Here is a 14,336-nt window from a genome sequence, read left to right on the forward strand (position 1 = left end):
ACTAGAACAAATACTTCAAAAGTTCACATTGAACCAAAAAAGACCCCGAATAGCCACAGCAATCTTGAAAAAGAAGGAAAAAGTTGGAGGGATCACATTACCAGATTTCAGGTTACACTACAAAGCCATTGTAATCAAAACAGACTGAGACAGATAGACCAATGAAACAGAATAGAGAATCCAGAAATAAACCCAAGACAATATGCTCAATTAATATATGACACAGAGGGCAAGAGCATACAATGGAGTAAAGACAGCCTCTTTAATAAATGGTGTTGGGAATATTGGACAGCTACATGCAAAAAAAAAAAAAAAATGAAACTAGACCATCCACTTACACCATACATGAGAATAAACTGTAGGCAACAAAATTTCAGACATCATACGCAGCAGAATTTTCAGATACATCACCTAAGGTAACAGAAACAAAGGAGATAATGAACACATGGGACTACATCAAACTCAACACTTCTGCACAGCAAAAGATACAATCATCAAAATGGAAAGGGAACCCACTGTATGGGAGAGCATAATTGCCAATGATATATCAGATAAGCAGTTAATTTCCAATATATAAGATAAAGAATCCAATTAAAAAATGGTCAGAGGAACTAAATAGACACCTTTACAAAGAGACATACAAATGGCCAAGAGAGATATGAAGAATGCTCTACATCACTAATCATCAGAGAGATACAAATTGAAAAAACAATGAGGTATCACTTGACAGCTGTCAGAATGGCCACCATCAACAAATCATCAAACATCAAGTGTTGGGGAGGGTGTGGAGAAAAGGGGACTCTAGTACACTGCTGGTGGGAATGCAGATGGGTGCCGCCACAATGGAAAACAATATGGTGTTACCTCAAAAAATTAAAAATTAAACTGCCATTTGACCCAGTGATCCCACTCCTAGGAATATATCCTAAGAAGCCTGAAACACCAATCAGAAAGAATATGTGTACCCCATGTTCATAGCAGCACTATATACAATAGCTAAGATCTGGAAACATCTCAAATGTCCTTCAGTAGATGAATGGATAAAAAAGTTGTAGTACATATACACAATGGAGTACTATGCGGCTGTAAGAAAGAAAGATCTATCTTTTGAGATAACATGGAGGGACCTGAAAAGTATTATCCTAAGGAAACAAGCCAAAGAGAGAAAGCCAAGTATCATATGATCTCACTTATTTGTGGAGTATAATTAACATAACAGTCTGAGGAATGGCGTAGTCCCAGAGATGTGAAAGTAGGGTACAGACTGACAATTCCCAGAAGAGGAGGTGTTGGGGGAGAGATAAACCACAGAACTTATATGCATGTATGCATGAACAATGGACATGGACAACAAAGCTGCGGACAGGGCGGGAAGGGAAGAGGAGGGGGGAATCAGTGGGGGGATAGGGAGAAACATCTGTAACAAAAATTAATTAAATAATTTAAAAAAAGAAATAAATGAAAATATAAACAGGCAATTTATTGCACTCAGAAATCAAATTGATGAACAAAACCAGTATTTAACCAAAGAAATTGAAACTTTAAAAAAGGACCAAACAGAAATTCTGGAGACAAAGAATGCATTAAGAGAGATAAAAAATAAACAAGTAAGCATAGAAAATAGAGCAGAGCAGGTGGAGGAAAGATTTAGTGATGCTAAAGATAGAAATCTATAAATGATGCAGAGAAAAACAGACAGAGACTTGAGCATAACAAAATGAAAGAACTTTACAGGGACTATCAGACTCCAACAGAAAGAACAATGTAAAAATAATAGAATTTTAAAATGGGCAGAGGACCTAAATAAACACCTCTCCAAATGGGTACACAAATGGTCAAGAGACATATGAAAAAATGCTCATCTCTAATTATCAGAGAGATGTATATTAAAACAACTATGCAGTATCACCTCACACTTGTCAGAATGGCCGCCATCAACAAATCATCAAACAAGTGCTGGTGAGGGTGTGGAGCAAAGGGGACTCTAGTACACTGCTGGTGGGAATGCAGACTGGTGCAGCCACTACAGAAAAAATATGGTGTTTTCTCAAAAAATTACAAATTCAACTGCTATTTGTCCCAGTGATCCCACTCTTAGGAATATATCCTAAGAAGCTCGAAACACCAATCAGAAAGAATATATGTACCCTCATATTTATAGCAGTACTATTTACAATAGCTAAGCTCTGGAAACAACCCAAGAGTCCATAAATAGATGAATGGATAAAAAAGCAGTGGTACATATACACAATGGAGTACTATGCAGCTGTAAGAAAGAAAGATCTCTTATCCTTTGAGACAACACGGAAGAACCTGGAGAGTATTATGCTAAGCGAAATAAGCCAGTCATAGAAAGACAAATACCACATGATCTCACTTATTTATGGAATATCATGAACAAAATAAGCTGTTGATCAAAACAGATCCAAAGACATGGAAGTAGGGAACAGACTGACAAACCTCAGAGGGAAGGGGTAGGGAGGTTGGGAAGAGAGATACAAAAAGACTTTTGTGCATGTGCGCACAACCAAGGGACACAGACCACAGTTTGGCAGAAAGCAGGAGAGAGGTGGAAGCAGGGAAGAGGGGGCAGTGAGGCAAAAAGGGGAGACATCTATAATACTTTCAACAATAAATACATGGTCTCACTTATTTGTGGAACATAATGAAAAAAATAAGCTGATGAACAAAATAGACCCAGAGACATAGAAGTAGGGTTCAGACTAATATACCTCAGAGGAGGGGGTGGGGGAGAGGGAAGAGATAAACAAAGAACTTACATGCACGTGTGCACAACCAATGGACACAGACCACAGTGCTGCAAAGTGGGGAGGGGGTCAATGGTGGAAAAAGGAGAAACATCTATAACAAAAAAAATTAATTTAAATTTTTTAAAAATAAAATAAGTAAATAAAAATGAGCAAAGGATTTGACTAGATATTTCTCCAAAGACTTAATGTATCCAGTAAGTATAAGAAAAGATGCCCACCGCCAAAAGAACTCTGTTTTCTTTCAAGCAATGTAACTACAATTGATGTGTGTTCCTCTCGAGCTTAGAAGCAGCTCCTTGCTATACTTTGCCACCATGGTGAAAATAAGTAGTAGTTAGTATGGCTTATACATAAAGTGATTGTAACAATGAGTTCTCTTTACATTTATTTCCAATGAGATTTAGATTTTCTTTGACCATATTTTAAAGCTAGTTCTGTTCTTTACTTTGATTATCTAACCATTAATACAATATTTATTTGAAATATACAATAGATATAATGATATAATAGCTAATATTTAAGCAATTAATGTATGTGATACACATTTATAAGCCCTATTTTGTGGATTCATTTTTTGTTTTTATCCTCACTCCAGGACATTTTTGCATTTATCCTCAGATAGAGCGTGAGGGAGAGAGGGAGGAAGAGAGAGAGAGAGAAACATCGATGTGAGAGAGACACATAGACTGGTTGCCACCCACACAACCCCAACCAGGGCCAGGGACAAACTGCAACCGAGGTACGTGCCCTTAGCAGGAACAGAACCTGGGACTCTCTGGTCCGCGGGCCGACACTCTAACCGCTGAGCCAAACCAGCCAGGGCTTGTGGAATAGCTTTTAAGCCTGGAAACAACCCTAACAAGGAAGATACTCTCACTATCGTACTTTAGCAGATAGAAACACTGAAGCTTTGCAATGTGTAATGCAGTGGGTTTCAAGGACGTCGACTTGATTATAGTAGAATCTGACAAGCCAGAAAGCCACATGAAAGTCACATGTCATCTGTTTATATCCTCATAGTTAGTACACTGTGGAGCCAGCTTGTTCTCGAGTGGCCTGGCTCCAGGGCACATGACCTTATGCAGTCTTCTATATCCGTGTTTTCTTTTTGAAGGCATGTGTTTTCCTCCAAATTGGCTGACTCGTAAAAATAATCTGCATTAGTACCATGGTTAACTAAAGTTATACAGTGAGATCGTTTCTCAGTGATGATGACACTCAGCTTTAGGATAAATCCTGTAATACGAATTGTTTGTTTGACAACATGTGACTCGATGCTCCACAACAGATTGGAAGACAGGATTTATTATTGTACTATGCTTTTACTTTTACTTAAGTTCTGCAGAATCAACGGCCACTTTTTTGTTTTTTATTTGTTGAACTAAACCTACTCTTCATGACATCTAAACAAGGGAAGCCCATGACGGTTTTAAACTCCATCCACACTCAGGACAAACCAGTCCCTGTCTAGATTTTGCCTCCGCCCATTTCAGATGTTGATGTAGTTTGTCACTCTGCCAAGTCCTTGTTCAAATAATGCAGACTGCTCTCTCAGCACTTAGGACAGAAACCGCATAAGTCTCCTAACTTCAGGAAAAAGTTTAGTACATATTCTTACCCAGTGAACTGCTTTTAACTGTGTTAATTTGAATGTAATATATGTATCAGTAATCTGCATCTTATTCACTCCAAAAAATATTCCTGCCTTTTCATGTGTTCCTGAATCCATAAGCCCGGTCTGCGCTCCTCTGGCAGGAGCGACCCAGCTGGTGACCACTGTCCTCATGGCATTTGCTTTATCTCATGCGATTACACTGAGCTCTAAAATGTAAATCAAGTATAGATTTGGATTTAAGACCCAAGTGATTATTCTCCCTCCTTTATAATACCTGCTGCCAAAGTGGATCCATAGTCAGACTACCTCTGCAATCTCATGGGTCTCCTCTGATTGCCACCCGCATTACAGGTGGAATCTGATGAGCCGGTCATAAATTCTAGAAATCAGTCATGGGCAAACAAACTTGAATTTATATTAATTAGTTAATATCAAGTGTTCCTGGGCAAATTGCCAATGACTAACAGTTGGAATTCTGCAAGTAAGTCATCCCAGAACCTTTATTTATAGAATTATCAAATTACAATAAGACAGAACTAGAAGGAACTGTGCAGAGAATCTATAAATTTATTGATTTACAGGTGATGAAATTGAGGCCGTAGAAGGCTTTGAATTGCACATGACTGGATGTCTGAGTTCTTTTATGTCTGGTGTCCCGGCCACTGAGTCACACTGCTGCCCGCTTCCCAGCGGGTCCTGAACAGCACAGGTGTGGTTGGCGTGGTCCACATAAACACACGCTTTTTCAATGTACACTGTAAATGTATTTTCTCTCCCTTATGCTGTTCTTAATAACATTTTCTTTTCTCTAGCTTACTTTATGGTAAGAATATACTGTGTAATACATATAACATACAATATATGTGTGAGTTGACAGTTTATGATATCAGTAAGGCTTCCAGTCAACAGCAGGCTATTAAGATATGAAGAAAGAACTGAGAACAAATCATTCACACCTTTTAATAACTTTTTTTTAAATTTCTTTATTGATTTTAGAGAGAGTGGAAGGGAGAGGGAGAGAGAGGTAGAAACATCAGTGAGAGAGAACATCAATTGGTTGCCTCCTGTATGCCCCCCACTGGGGATTTGGCCCACAACCTGGGCATGTGCCCTGACTGGGAATCAAACCAGCAACCTCCTGTTGCATAGGTTGATGTTTAACCACTGAGCCACACTGGCTTGGCTAATTACCTATTTTTAACCTTCATTCCATGTTACCTGCCTCTGTCTCCCATTCTCCCTCCCCTGCCAACCCCCAGCCTCCAGCACCACCACTCTCTGTCATCCCCCCAAAACAAACATAAACCTTAGTATGAGATTTAGTTATTTTTGCCTCTCATATTCCATGCCTTTACTTTCTTAATATCTGTCTGTCATTCTAATGAGCTTAAGAGAAAATGATACATCCCAGTAAAAGCAGCCTTCTATGACTTTGCATAGTTTATTTTTAGCCTTGATGTCCACACTATAGCTATAATTTTAGTTTCTTCTTGCAGTTATGTTCTATATGACATAAAATTACAAAATATTAATTTAGTATCCAATAAATAAACTTCTTTCGGTACCCTTAAACAAAGCAAAAAGTCATGCTAGAATAAAAGTGGCTATATGTGTATTGTTTCTATACTACTATAATCTCCTGAAGAACAAGTCATGTTTTTTTGTATCTACGTTCAAAAATGCAACCGGAAATATCTATGTATTATTTGTGTTCCAATTTGAAAATAGGTTAGATGGCACCATATGTAATTTATAGCCTTACTTCTAAATTAATGAAAGCAATAGATCCATATCACAGTCACCAATTGTTTTAAGTTCTCAGTTGAGTCTGTGTATATTCTATAAGGAAAAAATTCATCAAAATCATACTATGAGAAAATCTCTGTTTTCTGAAAGATTTAGTATGATGTCGGCCATTTGAACGGTAGTTCTTGCATTGGTTTATTATATTTTACTTTAAATATTAACAAATTTTTCTCTCCAGTGAGCCCATATTTCTGAACTTGAAGATTCCTTGAAACGAAGCAGACATCCAGTGCATTTTAGGTACTTTGATTTATCTCAACTGATGAGATATTCAGAAATAACTCTACATAATGGACTTTTATGAACAAAGGCTACTCAGACACAGATACGATCTAAAAGGTTTTTCACCAGGCAAACTATGGTTCCCTCAATGGAATGCAGAGATATCTGCTGTTATTTTTTAATGAAGATTTGAAAATGAAATAAATTGCACCATGTACAAAAAAACAATAAATATAAAAAATAAAAGCACTTAAGGGCTATTAAAAAATAAAATAAAATAAAAGCTGTGGCAAAAAATATACATACAAAAAAGAATAACAGGCATATCAGGAGAGCAGACCAGGGAGAATGAAATGGAGAGCCCTTCTCAAACAGAGAGTTGAGAACTTCCTAAACGTGTGGAAAAAGCTAGATCCTCAAATTCAAGAAGCAAACAGAACACCTCGTTACCTCAATACAAAGAGGCTTTCTTCAAGGCAGATTGTATTAAAACTGTCAAAAATTAATGACAAAGAAATAATTTGCAAGTCAGCCAGAGAAAATAAGAAAGTGACCCACAAAGAAAAGGCCATTAGGTTATCATCAGACTTCTCTGCAGAAAATCTACAGGCCAGAAAATAGTGGAACCAAATATTCTAACTACTGAAAAAGAGAACTTGTCAGCCAAGAATAACATATCCAGAAAAGTTACCCATTAGTTATGAATGAGAAATACTTTTCTGGACATACAGACGCTGAGGGAATTCATCACCAGAAGACCCCCACTGCAGGACATACTCAAAAGGGTTATTCTACCTGAAACAAAAAACAGAAGGTCACAAACTGTGAGTAAGATCACCAACAAACTTACAGAAAAACAGGGGTAATTTGTGACAACACAAATAAAATATGGGGAAAAAGCCCTGAATTTACAAAGGAGGATGGAGATAAGATGCATTCGAAAGAAAAAGGACAACTGTATATATGAAACGTTCTTTGTCATAAACATAATGGTAACCATACAGAAAAAGAAAACTAAAACTGAGACACACAGCCTAAAAACATAAAAAAAGATGAAACAGAAAAGCAGTATGGAATACCGCCAAAAGCAGACAAAGGAAAGGGACCAGTGGAGGCACAGAGCTACCAGAAGACAAAAGATACAATGGCTGTAAAAAATCCTCATACATCAATAATTACCCTAAATGTAAATGGACTGAATTCACCAATAAACAGGCAGAGTAGCACATTGGATCAAAAAACGAAACTCAACCACACGTTGCCTTCAGGAGACACATCTCAACTGCAAAGACAAAATTAGCTTCAAAGTGAAAAGGTAGAAAATGATTCTCCAAGCAAATGCCATTCACAGAAGGATAGGTATAACCATACTTATATTGGACAAAATAGATTTCAAGATAACAAAGTTAATAAGGGACAAAGACGGACATTTCATACTGATAAATGCACACTGCATCAAGAGATATAACACTTCTTTAACATGTACACATTCAATCAGGGAGCCCTGAAATAATACAGCAACTATCACAGCACTAAAGCGAGAAACTGCCAAAAACACAATCATAGTTGGGGACCTAAATACTCCATTGACAGCTCTAGACAGATCATCCAAACAGAAAGTCAACAAAGAAATATTGGCCTTAAATAATGACAAGCCTCGGAGGGGGGTGGGGAGGTGGACCACAGAACTTACATGCATGTGTGCATGACCAATGAACATAGACATCAAAGCTGGGGATGGGGTGGGGGGGAAGGGGAGGAGGGTGTCAATGGGGGAAAAATGAGAAACATCTGTAACAAAAACAAATTAATAAATACAAAATTAAAAAGGAAATGATACATTAACCCAATAGGCATAACTGACATTCACCAAGCCTTTTTCCCACAGCACCAGGTGCACATGGAACATTCTCAAGGACAGACCGCATGTTGGGTCACAAAATCAGCCTCAACAAATTCGATAAGACTGAAATCGTACCAAGCATATACTTTGACCATTATGCTTTGAAATTAGAAATCAACTGCAGAAAGGAGGAAGAAAACCCCACAGATATGTGTAGATTAAACAACATACTACTAAAAATTAACTGAGTCAATAAAGAAATGAAAGGTAAGATCAAAAGATATGTAGAGCCCTGGCCAGCTTGGCTCAGCTGTTAGAGCGTCAGCCCACGAACCAGAGAGTCCCGGGTTCGGTTTCCATTAAGGGCACGCACCTTGGTTGCAGTTTGTCCCCGGCCCCGGTTGGGGTCATGTGGGTGGCAACCAGTCAATGTGTCTCTCTCACATGGATGTTTCTCTCTCTTCCTCCCTCTCTCCCTCCTGCTCTATCTGAAGATAAATGCACGGGTGTCCTCAGGTGAGGATTAGAAAAAAAAGCTATATAGAGACGAACGAGAGTGACAATAAAACATGTCAAAACTTCTGGGATGCAGCAGAAGCAGTAATAAGAGGGAAGTTTTTATCACTTCAGGCCTATCTCAAGAAACAAGAGAAATCCCAAGTAAACAACTTAACATGACATCTTAAAGAACTAGAAAGAAATAACAAAAGCAGCCCAAAGTCATCAGAATAAAGGAAATAATATAAATTAGAGCAGAATTAAATGAAACACAGAATAAAGATTACACAAAAAATTAGTAAAACAAAAGTGGTTCTTTGAAAAAATTAATAAAATTGGCAAACTCCTCACTAGACTCAGTAAGAAAAAAAGAGAAAAGATAAAATCAGAAATAAAAACTTCCTCCCACCCCAGTCATGCAGGAAGCAACCAACTGATCTCTCTCTCTCTCTCTCTCTCTCTCTCTCTCTCTCTCTCTCTCCCTCCCTCTCCCCCTTTCTCTCTCTCTCTCTCCCCCTGCCTTACTTCTTCCCTCCATCATGCTCTCTCCAAAAATCAATCGAAGGAGATGGTGAAAATGGTGGCAGAGTGAATGGAAGCTACACAGACTGACTCCCAGGACCAAACTGGAATTAAAACTAAAATAAATACAAATCAGTGGGGAAAAACAGCTGAAGAGCAGCTGGAGAGAACCCAGATAACTAGGGACGTAAAGAGTACCCAAATAGAGACTGATAGGAGCTGTGGAGGCGCAAGAGGGCTGGGTGCCCACGGGCAGCAGCTGAGGGCTGTCTTAGCTGTGAGCAGTTCTCTCAGAGAAGTCAGGGGTTTAAACCCCAAGCCGGCTCCCCAGCACAGAGTGGCAGAACAGGGAAAGGCAGCCACGTAACACCTGGCTGAGAAAATCACCAGAGCAGAGGTTTCATCCTGTAGGGGGAGGTGCAGGGAACACATCACTTCCCTGAAGGGCCAGTGCACTAAATCAGCTACAGCCATTCACCTTAGGCTCTAGCAGAGAAAGACAAGTACCACATAATCTCACTTATTTATGGAACATAATGAATACATTAAACTGTCTATCAAAAGAGATCCAGAGTCATGGAAGTAGGGAGCAGACTAACAAACCTCAGAGGGATGGGGGGGTGGGAGGGGTGGGAAGAAATAAACCAAAGAAAGTATATGCATATATGCCCAACCAATGAATGCAGACATTAAATTGGTGGGAGCGGGAAGGAGGGGGTCAGTGGGGGAAAGGGGGGGACATCTGTAATACTTTCAACAATAAAAAATTTTTTTAAAGAATTGGAAACCCTACAGAAACCAATCAGCAGTGAGGAAATTGAAACAACCATCAAAAACATCCCCAAAAATAAAAGTCCAGGACCAGAAGTTTTCACTAGTGAATTGTACCAAACATTCAAAGATTTTATATCTGTCCTTCCCAAACTCTTCCGAAATTTGAAGAAGAGGCAATACTTCCTAACACATTTTATGAAGCCAACATAACCCTGACACCAAAATCTGGCAAGGGCAACAATAAAAAAGAAAACTACAGACCAAGATATCTGATAAACACAGATGCAAAAATCTTAAACAAAATACTAGCAAACCAAATACAATACATTAAAAAAATTATATATCATGATCAAATGGTGTTCATATCCAGAGCACAAAGATGGTTCAACATATGCAAATCAATCAATGTAATACCCCACATGAATACGATGAAAGATAAAAATCATATGATTTTTATCAACAGATGCAGAAAAAGCATTTGATATGATACAAATCCAGTTATTATTAAAATATTCAATAAAATGGGTATAGAAAATACCCATAATAAACATAATAAAGGCCACGTATGACAAACCCTCAGCCAATATCAAACTCAATGGCGAAAACTGAAAACTTTTCCTCCAAAATCAGGAACAACACAAGGATGCCCACTCTCACCACTCTCGTTCAACACATTTCTGGAAGTCCTAGCCAGAGCAACCAGGCAAGAGAAAGAAATAAAAGGATCCAAACTGGGAATGAAGAAGTATAAGTGTCAATCTTTGCAGATGACATGATTCTGTACATAGAAAACCCTAAAGACTCCACCAAAGAACGTATTAGAAACAATAAATAAGTGCAGTAAAGTTGCAGAATACAAAATAAATGTACAAAATCTACTGCTTTCCTATATTACTAACAAAGAAACTTCAGAGAAAAAATTTTTTAAATCCTTTTGCAGTAGCAACAGAAAAGAATAAAATACCTAGGAATGAACTTAACAAAGGAGGTAAAGGACCTATATACACAAAACTACAAAGCATCATTAAAAGAGATTGAAAAATATACAATGAAATTGAAAGATATTCTATGTTCATAGATTGAAAGAATCAAGATAGTTAAAATGGCTATATTACACAAAGCAATATACAAATTTGACATAACCCCCATCAAAATCGCAATGTCATTTCTTAAAGAAATAGAACAAAAAACTCATCAGATTTCTAAGGAACCACAAAAGACCCTGCATAACCAAAACAATCCTGAGAAAAAAAGAGTGAAGCCAGTATTACACTACCTGACTTCAAATTATAGTACAAACACAATAATCAAAACAGCATGGTATTGGCAGAAAAACAGACACACAGACCAATGGAACAGAATTGAGAGCTCAGAAATAAAGCCTCATGGATATGAGCAAATAATTTCTGACAAAGGAGCCAAAAACTTACAGTGGATAAAAGAAAGCCTCTTTAATAAATAGTGCTGGGAAAATTAGAAATCTACATGCAAAAGAATGAATAAATTACAGTTTGCCCCATGTATAAAAATTAATTCAAAATGGGTCATAGACCTAAATATAAGATCTGAAACAATAAATTACATAGAAGAAAACATAGGTAGTAAATTTATGGACCTTGATTATAGAGAACATTTTATGAATTTGACCCCAAAAGCAAGGGACATAAAAGCAAAAATAAATAAATGGGACTATAGTAAACTAAAAAGCTTATGCACAGCAAAATAAACCAACAACAAAACAGAGGCAATCAAGCAAATGGGAGATGATATTTACAAATAACAGCTCAGACAAGGGGTTAGCATCCAAAATAAATAAATAATTTATAAAACTCAACACCGAATAAACAATTCAATTAAAAATGGGATGTGAACAGACTCCTCTCCCAAGACATACAGACACCCACCAGACATATGAAAAGATGTTCAACTTCACCATCTATTAGGAAAACCTCACACCTATAATGGCTTTATCAACAAGACACGTAATAACAAGTGTTGGAGAGGTTGTGGAGAAAAAGGAACCTTCATTCACGGCTGGTGGGGATGTAAACTGGTACAAACACTATAGAAAACAGTATGGCAGTTCCTCAAAAACTTAAGAATAGAGTTACCATATGACCCAGCAATCCCTCTCCTGGGTATCTACATGAAAAATTCAAAAACATTTATTCACAAAGATATACACACCCCTATGTTTATTGCAGCATTATTCATTGGTGGCAAACCATTGAATATTCAATGGGAGACAACCAAAGTGTCCTTCAATAGAGGATTGGATATAGAAGATGTGGCACATATATACAATGGAATAGTACTCAACCATAAGAAAAGATGAAGTACTGCCATTTGCAACAACATAGATGGACATTGAGAATATTATGCTAGGCAAAATAAGTCTGTCAGAAAAAGCCAAGCATCATACGATTTCACTTATATGTGGGATATAAAACTGAAACTCATAGACAAGACAATAGTAGGGTAGTTACCAGAGAAAATGGGGTTGAGGGTGGAGAGCGGTAAAGGGGCCAAATATATGATTATGGAAGATGATTTGACTTTAGGTGGTAGGCACACAGTGCAATATACAGATCATGTGTCATAGAAATATACAGTTGAAGCCTAGATAATTCTATTAACCAATCACCACAAGAAATGTAATGTAAAAACAATAGCATCATAATAACAAAATATCTAGGATTAATTTAACAAAGGATGTAAAAGACTTGTACTCAGAAAATTATAAGACACTAAAGAAGATGCAAATAAGTGGAAGCATATATCATGCTCATGGATAGGAAGAATTAACATCATTAAAATGTCCATACTACCAGTAGCAATCTATAGATTCAATGCAATTCTTATCAAATTACCAATTGTATATTTCATAGAACCAGAAAAAATAACCCAAAAGTTTACATGGAACCAAAAGACCCCAAATAGCCAAAGTAATCTTCTTCTTTTTCTTTCTTTCTTTTTCTTTTCTTTTTTCTTTCTTTTTTTATTTTTATTGATCTTAGAGAAAGGAGGAGAGGGAGAGAGAGAGAAACATCAATGTGAGAAACACTGGTAGTTTGTTTCCCACACACCCCAACTGGGAATTAAACCTGAAACTTGGATATGTGTCCTAATTAGAACTCAAACCTGACACCTCTTGGTGTAGGGGATAGCAGTCAAACCAACTGTGCCATACTTGCCAGGGCAGCCAAAGAAATCTTGAGAAAGAAGAACAAAGTTGGAGGAGTCATGTTACCTGATATTAAATAATACTACAAGGCCATAATAATCAAAACTGTGTGGTACTGGCATAAAAATAGATATACAAATTGATGGTACAGAATAGAAATCCCAGAAATAAATTCATGCTTTATAGTTGATTAATATTTGACAAAGGAGCCAAGAACAAACAATGGGGTAAAGATAGTCTATTCAATAAATAGTGTTGCAAAAATTGGACAAATGTGTGCAAAAAAAGAAGAGAAACTAGACCACCTTCTTACACCATACACAAGAATAACTCAAAATGGATTAAAGACTTAAATGTTAGACTCAAAAGCATAAAAAATCCTAGAGGATAACACAGGCGGTAAAATCACAGACATTTCTTGGAGCAATAATTTTTTCTGATATATCTCCTCAGACAGGGGAAACAAAAGAAAAAATAAACAAATGGGACTACATCAAACTAAAGAGTTTTTTCACAGCAAAGGAAACCATCAACAAAATTAAAAGACAACTCACTCAATGGGAGAACATATTCATCAATGATACATCTGATAAGGAGTTAATATCCAAAATTTATAAAGACCTTATACAACTCAACACACACACACAATTCAATTAAAAAATGGGCAAAACCATGGCCAGTTTGGCTCAGCAGTAGAGCATCGGCCTGTAGACCAAAGAGTCATGGGTTCGATTCCAGTCAAGGACATGTACCTCAATTACGGTTCAGTCCCCGGCACTAGTGGGGTAGTGCAGAAGGCAATCTCCCCCCACCCCTTTCTCCCACCCTATCTGAAGATAAATGGAAAAAAGTATCCTCGGGTGAGGATTAAAAAAAAAAAAAGGGCAAATACCTTAATAGACATTTCTCTGAAGAGGACATACACATGACCAATAGACATATGAAAAGATGCTCATGCTCTGGCCGGTTTGGCTCAGCGGTTAGAGCACCGGCCTGTGGTCCAAAGAGACCCAGGTTTGGTTCCTGCTAAGGGCACGTACCTCGGTTGCAGTTAGACCCCGGCCCTGGTTGGGTTGTGTGGGAGGCAGCCACTCGATGTGT

This window comes from Molossus molossus, unplaced genomic scaffold (genome assembly GCF_014108415.1).
Source record: "Molossus molossus isolate mMolMol1 unplaced genomic scaffold, mMolMol1.p scaffold_m16_p_3, whole genome shotgun sequence".
NCBI classification, from domain to species: domain Eukaryota; kingdom Metazoa; phylum Chordata; class Mammalia; order Chiroptera; family Molossidae; genus Molossus; species Molossus molossus.